Raw genomic sequence first — 10405 nt, 5'->3', positions numbered from 1 at the left:
AAGGATGTAGGTACATGCATCTTTGATCAAAAATGCGTCTGAAAACAGTTAATCAACCAGCACTCAAAGGGGAGATAGAGCTAATTTCATTTTATGGGGGAACTAAATATGTCACATAGAGTCTGTGGATATACAGTGGCTTCTCTGTCCCAAGGTATTCATTCACATGTAGACTGGCTCTCTCCCTTGGTAAGTGCTTCAGAAGTGTCGAGGTAGTCAATCCTCAGAACCTTCCAGAGTAGGGTGTATTATCCACATTTTATTGATGAGGGAACAAAAGGTAGCGTGAAGTTAGGGACTTTGTTAAAAATCCTGCATCCGTGGAATAGCGGACTCAGTATTTGGACCAGATCGGCTAGATTCAGAGTGAACTCTAATCTACAGAATTCAGGGGCATGCCAGTAAGTGTTCTAACAAGCCCTCCCGGGGCAGGGAGGTTGCTGGGAGCCTTTACTGGTATCTGGTGCTGATTTCATGAAATAGTGCCACGTGGTAACGCTAGGCTTAACTGCTGTTTTGCGGTATTTACTTCAGATTGCTCCCCCCACACACACACGTGCAGCTGGAGACCTCCCATGCTCTCCCCCCATAGGCCTGCCCTCAGCAGGGACAGCCTCTTTCACCGGTCATTGTTTGCACTGAACCCCTTAGGTATGTACCCTTACGGGATGTGTAGTGTCCTGTACTCACATCCTGTATTTTCCTGTTAGGGTGGAAACATCAGGGTGGGATCTCTGGGTGTTATTCAGAAGTGTAACCATGTGGAATAACGAGCGCACTGGACCCAGACTCCTCAGGGTGGGCGGTGGTGTGCTAGCATCTGGGACAGGAAGCAGTGTTGTCCCTAGCTGTTACAGTTGCACACCTTCCAGCTCAAGACGGCCCAGCGCGGAGGGGTGAGGCCACGCAAGAAGGTGGAGATCCTGACAGCACCCTTCTTTCGTCTGTGGCTACTTTGCATCTGTCTGTGCTCCTGTTCGTGCTGGATAAGCAGGGAGATCCCCTTAAACCACTTTCCAGCCAGCCTTCACCCTGCTCAGTATGCCAGAGGTTCATTAAGTACTTGCACTGTATTAACCGGAGTCCCTTGCCCTATTGGCTTTTGCAAACGGGAGAGGCCATGAGGCGAAGACGGGGCGGGAAGGAAGCGGTCAGGGTGTTCATTTCTCCCCCTTCCCCCTGCCGGACCGTGGCCTGGGGCTGTGCTGGGCCGTCCCCCTCCTCCTCCACAGTCGGCTCTGGTGGTTTCAGCTGTGCCCTCAGCCCGGACGAGCCCAGGCAAGCTGGCGATCCTCCAAAGAAGCACAAGGAAGCTCCGCGAGGGCGGAGAGCGAGGAGCCTTTACGGCGTCACAGAGCCGTGGCGCGCACTGACGTCATCGTGCGTAGCCGTCACAGCCGTGGCGCGCACTGACGTCATCGCGCGTACTCGTGTTCTCGTCTCACACGGTGCGGGGACCAGTGAGCGCGGCGGCGAAGGTAGGGTGAGCGGGAGTCTGGTCCCCGCCGCTGCGTCATGGCGGTGTGCCCTTTGGCTTGCTCCTACTTACCGTTCCGGGGAGGTCCATCTCTGCTTGCTTGACGCGGGCTGCGGCCTGGGTTCGCGCCGCAGCGACGAGCAGCACGTAGCCTGTACGACCCGCAGTTTCGGGCGGCGCCGGGGGAGCTCGGCCTCGCCCGCAGGTGCCGACCTCTCAGGCTCAGGAGCCACTCCTCGCCCCTCCTCCTCGGCAGGGACGTCTGGTTCGAGCAGCTCGTGCAGCGGCTCCATCTCCGCCGGGCGGCCGCCAGCCTCTGCGTCGGCTTCCCGAGGCGGCCCTCAGTCCGCAGTGACCCAGACCGGGAGGAGCGCGGGGAAACAGCCCAGGTTCTGGCTGAGCTGGCGTTTCTCTTGGACCGAGAGACTCGTAGCTTCCTTGCGGGTGGGAATGGACACCCGGGACTTGACGTTTGCTCACGTTCTCACGAGTGCTGGTTGGGAGGGCCGAGGGCTGTGGCATGGCGTCACTGGCCGTGGTGGGGGTTACAGAGACTGGGCGGGTGGGGGGAGACGGCTGTTTGGACTACGCACACGGGAAGCAGGATGGATTGAAAACAAGGGCGCGGTTAGGGCGAGGCGTGGGAAAACCTAAGGCAGCATTGGGGGATATCTTCTGTTTTGTGGCTGCAGAAGCAGCTCCTCCTGTCCCAGGGACGTAGTCTTACACCCCCCCCACCCCCCAGGCCCCCAAGACAGAAGGTTTCAAGGACTTCCCCTAAGGCAGTTCTGTCTTGAGGGATAACAGTGATGCTCGGGATGCAGGACGGTCATCCATGTTTATTTCCTGGAAAGTGACAGGCTGCCAGCACACCCCCAAACAATACAGGATCACCGCCCAGGGAAGGTGCCTGTGCGGAAGAGGTGCAGGAAATCACACTGGGAGGAGTCTGGGGAACAAGTGTGGGACTGGATTCTAAGACTATTAAACCAAGAGGGATGACCTAAGGTGCACCACACATTGACACAGATGTACTCCGGCAGGAAATGTGAGGACTTGGGGATGGTGCTAATAGTGACCGGGTGACTGCCTCCAGTCGAGGAGGTTGAAGTGTCAGGACCTGCCTGGCCTGCTGTGAAGGTAAGACTCCGAAGTCGGAGGGAGACGGGAACGTGGATCTTTCCACACACACCTGCTCCTTTACCAGAAACCAGGTGGCTTACAGGAGCTGAAGCATACTCGCTCACAGTTCTGGAGGCCAGAAATCCAAAAATTGGCTTCTCTAGGCTGAGACGAAGGGGTCAGCAGAGCTCTCCTTCCTCTGGAGACTCAGGGCTCCAGGGACAGTCTGCTCCTCACCTCGGGTAGCTCCGGGTGCCTGCCATCTTTCCTTGGCCTGTGTCCACGGCACTCCAGCCTGTCTCCATGGACGCACTACCTCCTCTTGTCAAATCTCCCTTTGCCTCTCTCTTAGAAGGACACTTGGGATTCCATTTAGGGCTCACCCAGATAATCCAGGATTCAAGATCCTTACGTAAATCCCATGAATGGGACCCAGGTCCCAGGTATTAGGATTTGATTTCTCTCATGGCCATTATCCAGCCTACTACAAGACGTCCTTTAATAGGGAAATGGTTAGACGGTGCTAGCTGCATACCACGGGATTCTAACCAATGAGCGATGAAAAGGAACACACTATTGATACACATTACAAACGGAACGAATCTCCAGAGAATGATGCTGACGGGGGAAAAGCAAGTCCTGGAAGGTTACGTGCCATATGATCCTATGTGTATAACATTCTTGAGATGACAATATTTGAGAAATGGCGAGCAGACCAGTGAGAGCCAGGTGGGAAGGTTGTGGGGATGGCTGTTGTCAAAGGACTTTCCAGGATCCCAGTGGAGATGTCGATGTTGTTTCTTGAGTGTATCACTATCAAAGTCCTGATGGTGACAGTTTTGTGGGCAGAGAGGACAAGAGGATTCTGTCGGTTTGACAGTCCCACTCTCAACAACCTCACACCTGCCCACCTACAGCTGTTCGCACAGCTCTGGCTTGGGTCCTGTCCCTGCAGTGTAGCATCGTGCTAACCGCGACACTGGTAAGCCACCTCCACCCTCTCTCCCTCGGCAGAAGCATGTCTCCAGCCATTGTCCCCTCTTTCCTGACGGGGTCCATCCTCTGCGGCGGGTCGCTGTTTCTCCTGGCTGAAGGGAAACGGTGACCTCCCACCTGCCACCACCCTTGTACTCATTTTACCTCGTAGCACTGTTTGCACCTGGTGCCTGGGGAGCCTTTCGTCATCCTCTCTTAAATCCAAGTCTGCGCAGGGATTCTCTCCCACTTACCTGTAAGGGGCTTCTCACCTTGTTTACGAATGATATTCTCATCATAAAGCTCACAGTGACGTCTCAAGCTCTGATTTAACTCATTGACACCATTTTACAGACATGGTAATTATTCTCTGAGCCGAAGGCAGACACCTACCAGAAGGAGCCACCCAGGTGCCCCTATTCCCTTCTTGAAAAGATACTTTTTCCCCACGTGGCTGGAAGGACATGGCTGGTTACTCTTTCCTCCTCCCACGCCCAGGGCCGGCTTACCGACATCTCTGTTGCTTCCTCCTCATCTTCGTAAATTGTAGAAGAGCCCCAGTCTTGGTCCTGACACCTTGTCTGACTTCCAGCCGTACCTACTCCTGTAAGAGCTCAGCTCCGACTTCTCACCTACAGGTCTGCTGGGGCCTCCAAGGCTGAGTGGGTCTTTTGCCCACGACTCTTCTTGTCTCCAGACTCACAACTCCACCTGCATACCGCACACGTCCTCCCCATCCTCTGGAGCCTGCCCCCCCCCCCAATCTCATCTCCTCTCAGCAGACCCTCGTTCCCTCTGCGGCAGTCACTGTGCCCCCTCCTTATTCTCTGAGCATGCTGGGCACACTCCCGCCTCAGGGCTTTGCACTGGCGTCACCTCTGTCTGGAATGTTCTCCTGCATAGCCACGACTCTGCATTCCCATCCTGCCTTTGCTCAGACGTCACCTGGTGAGCAGGGCCTTTCCCAACTACAATATCTGACTGAAAATGGCTCTTTGTCCTACCCCAACAGCTGACCTCGCTTCCCAGATTTCATTTCTCCTTGGTACTTCGCATCCCCTGTTTTCTTCCTTGCTTCCTGTCTGGTGCTGCAGTCCTTCCCAGGCTGTAGGCGCCCTGGCGTTCAAGGACCACACCAGCTCCGTTCACTGCTCTGTCCCTGGTGTCCTGCAACCGTGCCTGGCTCATTGGAAGGCTCAGAAACCATTTGCTGAGGGAGTCGATGTTGGGATTTTGTATTCATTTGCAGGGCAATAAATAATAAATAATAAAGTCCTGTAGACTGGGTGACTTCAGCAACAGAAGTTTATTTTCTCACAGCTTAGATTGAGGTGTGGGCAGGGTGGGGTTCTGGCTTGGGGACCACCTCCTTCTCGCTGTCCTCACACGCTCTTCTGTGTGCCGGTGCGTGCTCTCCTCTTGGAAGGACGCCGCTTATATTGGATTCAAACCACCCTAATGACTCATTTGACCTTCATCACGCCTTTTAGGTTCGATATCCGAACATAGTCACCAGGGTAGTTAGGATTTCAACGTATGAGTTTTGGGGGCAAATTCATTCCATAACAGGTTTCTCTGTAGTACCTATGTAAGCATAGGTACTACACAGGTACTACTTCTCAGATGCGTTTTTTTCTGCTTCCTTTGCCCCCCGTTATGTGCCCACCCAGTGCTAATCCCATTTGCCCTTATCCCAAGTTGTAACTATACTCTATGTATTTACTAGTATAGTGCTTGTCTCTTCCCTCTACCTCCAGATTCTCGGTTCCTGGCCTTGTACTAACACTTGAATTACAGGGGCGCCTGGGTGGGTCAGTCGTTAAGCGTCTGCCTTCGGCTCAGGTCATGTTCCCAGGGTCCTGGGATCGAGCCCTGCATCGGGCTCCTTGCTCAGCAGGAAACCTGCTTCTCCCTCTCCTACTCCCGCTGCTGTGTTCCTTCTCTGTGTCTGTCTTTGTCAAATAATAAATAAAATCCTAAAAATAAAAAGCGAGAAAACAAAAAACAAAAGCACTTGAATTACATTCTTAGCTTGAACATCAGGACCTCCCTCTAAGCTAAGTACGATTCCTCTCATTTCGAGGATATAAAACCTGAGGCTCAAAAGAGATTAGGTCATGTTTCTGAGGTCACAGGCCTAGGAAATGGGGTCATTCTCCTGGGCTCAAAAGCCCACTTCCTCTCCTGCCGCACAGTCTTCCACCTTACATCTTGGAAGTTCTGGTACGTTTAAAGTTGGTGTCACATTTCAGGAAATGGGAGTAAATTTAGAATCTGAGTAATTATACCCACAGGTTGAATTTGACTCTTACGTCTTTTTTTTTTTTTTTAACTGCTGCAGTTTCTGTTATCCTTAATGATTATCTAAATTTATTCTTCCCTTTGCGAAATTTAGCAACTAAGAATACTAAGAAAGTTTCCTATTTAAGAGGTCAGAATGACACAATGAATTCATAATGTCAAGTCAATAGCTGTTATTTTATTCTAAAATATAGAGGAAAAGGTCATTGCTTTTGTTATAAGGGTGTAATATGTGTTCTTGATAACATGCCAGAGCTCTCGGTGAAAAACCATCGTAGGCTTTGAAAGTCAGTTATTTATAGTTAGGAGAATATCGTTCTCTATTTCAGTGCAGCTGAAATTGTTGAAAACAGAAATTAAAATTCTTCTCCACAGATATTTGTATTTTAGAATGAACTTTGCTTTGAAAAGTATATCATGTTTGCGTTAAAAAGTTTATTTCCGCTGCATACAAGTTGTGCAGTCACTAAATCGACAGGGACGTGGGTGTCCGTTCTTTTCGTCTTGATCTGCAGATGGCAATACGACAGGTCCCCGTGTGGCTCCTCAGACCTGATGACCTTCAGTCTTCACTTGGTACTTCCAGACCACTGCTCTGAGCTCATGGATGTTGATCAAGTGACCACGTCAGGGTTGTTTTAAACTGACATCAGAGCACAAAGATGGCTCTTAAGTTGTGTATGAGGAAGCTGTTGGTTCTCTCTTTCTACATCTGCATAGCGCCTAAACATGGAAGACCAGACCCTCTTAGCCAAATACATTTTGTTCAAAGCAAATGCAGCTTGCAAAGGAGCTAAAGGCTTAGATAATAATCAATGCTTTTGGAGTCTGTTGTTGATTTAGGGACTTAAAATCAGTCTAGGATAAACCCGTAGACAGTAACATAACTATAATGACAGATAACTAACACAGAGAAACAGCCTGAATCTTCCAAGTATAAACTACTGTTGGTTCCTTAGAAACTCCTCATATGTTAAGTCGACCATTAAGTTGAATGAAAGCATTTATCTTGTAGTTACGTGGAAGTTACTATCTTAGCTAGTAAGGTTTGGTATATATCTTTGTTGCAGACCTATTTTTCTTTTGTGATCAAGAATTAATTTGAGGTCTATCTTTTATTTGGGTATTCAGGATTAAGATAAGTAACCTGAAGGAAATGAATTAAGACCACTTTAGAACTGTGCTAGACTAGAAAAGCCAGATCCTAGAGTCATGATAAAGATAGTTCGAACCTTCCATTTCATTAATAAAAAAGAGGACAATTCCTGGATGGCAGTCATCGTGTGGAAGAGAGTTTCTGGGGTTCCCTTCAAAAATGGCATGTGATTTTGAGTCAACCATACAGCCTCAGTGAATCTGCTTTCATAGAAATGGTGGTTCCAGTATCAATACGGTTGTCGTTTGGAATCGTCTTCTGCAGAGCTGACATCCTTTCAGCTTTCTGAAAGGCATAATGAATTTACTGAGGAGAAAACATGTTTACCTTCTTCTGCAACCTGATCACATTTGTGTTTAGAATGATCATTAAAAACATTATTTCTAAAAATGGTTGATAAATTGTAAGTCAAGATAAATTTGTTTATGAAGTTATCAAATAGAAAGTGTTCCCAAAGCAGTTATTTTACAATTTACAGGAAAATCAGTCTTCTGTGCCCTTAGTGTGTTTGTTATATCCTATTCATTTGTGTTTCATACTATGTGTGTGTGTGTGTGTGTGTAAAATGTGAAGTATTTGGTCATTTAAAAGCTTCAGTAATTTAGAAAAAGTCAACCAGAAACAAACGCAATACACTTATGTCCAAAATAATCGTGCAGATTTTCCATCATGAGAAATAGTTCATTTATTTCACATGAATTTTCTTTCCTCTTTCCTTTCCTTTTAAACAAGCCACATCATAGAAGAAGATTTTTCTTTCTGATAACCTTGAGGCAGATTTGTCAGAGCACATGGCCCGTATTTATGAGGAACCTAGGAATTTAAGAAAGCCACTCAGATAAAAAGTTTATTGGGGACTCACGATGGGTTTGGATTTTTCAACAACATTGTGTCGGGAAAGCTTTTGTTTACCAGGTTTGTTTTATAGAGTGCACTATATTTTCTGGCTCTAAGGAGTTTTAGCTACCACAAAGTCAGTATTCTCCAATAAAAACTTTGAGCCTGTCATGTTCATACCTACCAGAATTTTCTCTCTGGCAGACCAAATTAAATCTTGCCATTGCCCTGCTTGAAAAGCAGGATTAGGGGCGCCTGGGTGGCTCAGTGGGTTAAGCCGCTGCCTTCGGCTCAGGTCATGATCTCAGGGTCCTGAGATCGAGTCCCGCATCGGGCTCTCTGCTCAGCAGGGAGCCTGCTTCTCTCTCTCTCTCTCTCTCTCTCCCTCTCTCTGCCTGCCTCTCCATCTACTTGTGATCTCTCTGTCAAATAAATAAATAAAATCTTTAGAAAAAAAAAAGAAAAGCAGGATTAGCTCCCTTTGATCTTGTAGGTTCAAGTACAAAATCCTTCACAGGGCAGCCAGCATTCCAGTCCCAGCCCCTCTGGGTCTTCCTTCCTTGGCTGTCCCCACCACACTGCTCCTGAGCTACACCAGCTCCTCACTCTCTGCTGCTTCTGTCCCTGCCCTTTCCAGCCTCTCAGTCTCAGTTCCGTTTGTAACCACTGCTGTCGACTGGGCTCTGGAGCTGCTCTGCGGTCATACCGGGTTTCTTGGGTCCATTCCCTGGGATGACTCTTCCACACCTCTTCTCCCCCCCCCACTCAATACATGAGCCTCCATCCTTACTCTCAGCTGATACCTTTGTTCCCTGTTCCACGGAAAAAAACAATCCTTTTGAGGAGACCTTCCCCAACTACACCATGCTCCCTCCATCACATCCACCGTCGTGCCGCACCTGTTCCCCTTCGCTCTACCTTCCCTTCTGCCGCCAGAGAGGGATTGTCCATGCCCCGGCCTGAGGCCAGCCCCTCCCGCCTTATATTAGATTCAGTTAGATTCATAAGATTCAATTCCTTCCCCCTTACTTTGGTATTTCTTACCTCCTGGGCATGTCCATATACCCCTCTTTAGTACCGCATCCCCCAAAGAATAGAAACATGTTATGGCTCTTCCCATGAGAAGAAAATCCCTCTCTTGAGATCCCATCCCTCACCCTTAGATACCGTCCCGTGTGTTTGTGCCCCTTTTCTGTCAGAACTGGAGATAAATTCATTATTTCCAGTTTCTCTCATCCATGGCCTCTAGAAGCTTCAAATCAGACTTCTTTTTTTCAAAGATAACAAAGACCTTCATTTTGCTCCCTGTTTTGGGGGACAGTACTGGCCTTCATTCTTTATTCATAGTCTTTGTCTTCCTTGACCTGTCAACATATTTAGCTCAGTGCAGATGCTCTCTGTTGGGGACTGACTGTTTGGGTCCTTCCCTCGATTTATATGTTACAATTCTACTGCCCTCAGTGTGCTGATATCAGCAGGTGGGACATTATTAGCTGTGGTCCTGAGGGTGCTGTCCTTCTGGATGTGGTTAGTGCTCTTGTAAGAAGAGACATGAAAGAGCTTGCCTCCTTTTTCTGCTTTTGTCACATGAGGACACAAGAAGAAATCTGCACCCCAGAAGAGAGCTCTCTCCAGAATCTGCCCACGCTGCTCCCTGATCTCCGACTTCCAGACTCCAGAACTATGAGAAATAAATCTGTGTTTTTTAAACCCCCATACCACATACGGTATTCGTCAGATTAGCTGTATCTGGCTCAGTTGATGTGGCTTCCTCTCTCGGCTTGCAGGATTCCCCATCAGTCAGGTCTCCTCTTCCATACTGTGCATGTTTACTCAGTCTCTTGGCTGGGTCCTGTTGTCTTCCCAAACCCCAGATGTTGGAGGCTCCCAGGTCTCAGTCCTCCCATCTCTTCTCTGTTACCGCTCTCTCAAATACATTTTTCACTGATGATTCCCAAATCTCCATCTGCAGCCCAGCCCTCCGCCTGAACTCATCTCCTATTTCTCTACTTGGCTGCTTCTCTTGTAGGTCCTCCCATCATGTTAAATACGTTATATTTGAAATCAAAAGCGTCACCCTCTAGAACCTCATTCCACTGTCATCTCTCCATAGCAAACATACGTTTTGTTTTTCCAGGTGTTTGGTTTAAACATCTTCGCGTTTTTTTGGACTGCCTACTTTGTTTTCTACCCTACGCTCATATCCAGTCTGTCAGCAGGTGCTGTTGGCCTTACCTTAAAAATACTTCAAGTCGCGCTACTTTTCATCATTTCTGAAATTACCACCCTGGGCCAAGCTACCATCATTCTTCACCAAGAACATTGCTGCAGCCTTCTCATTGATACCCTGCTTTCTACCTCTTTAACTTAGTTTGTTTTTTAACACAAAACCAAAATCGTCCTTTAAAAACTGAAGTCTGATTATGGGACTCTTCCACTCAAAACTCTGCATTGTCTTCCAACTCGCCCAGACTAAAACCCAAAGTCATTACCGTGGCTCAGGAGATCTTATCTGCCCACCCCTGGATACCTCTTTG

Source organism: Meles meles, chromosome 8, assembly GCF_922984935.1.
Source record: "Meles meles chromosome 8, mMelMel3.1 paternal haplotype, whole genome shotgun sequence".
Lineage (NCBI taxonomy): Eukaryota > Metazoa > Chordata > Mammalia > Carnivora > Mustelidae > Meles > Meles meles.
Note: the sequence above shows the minus strand (reverse complement) of the source record.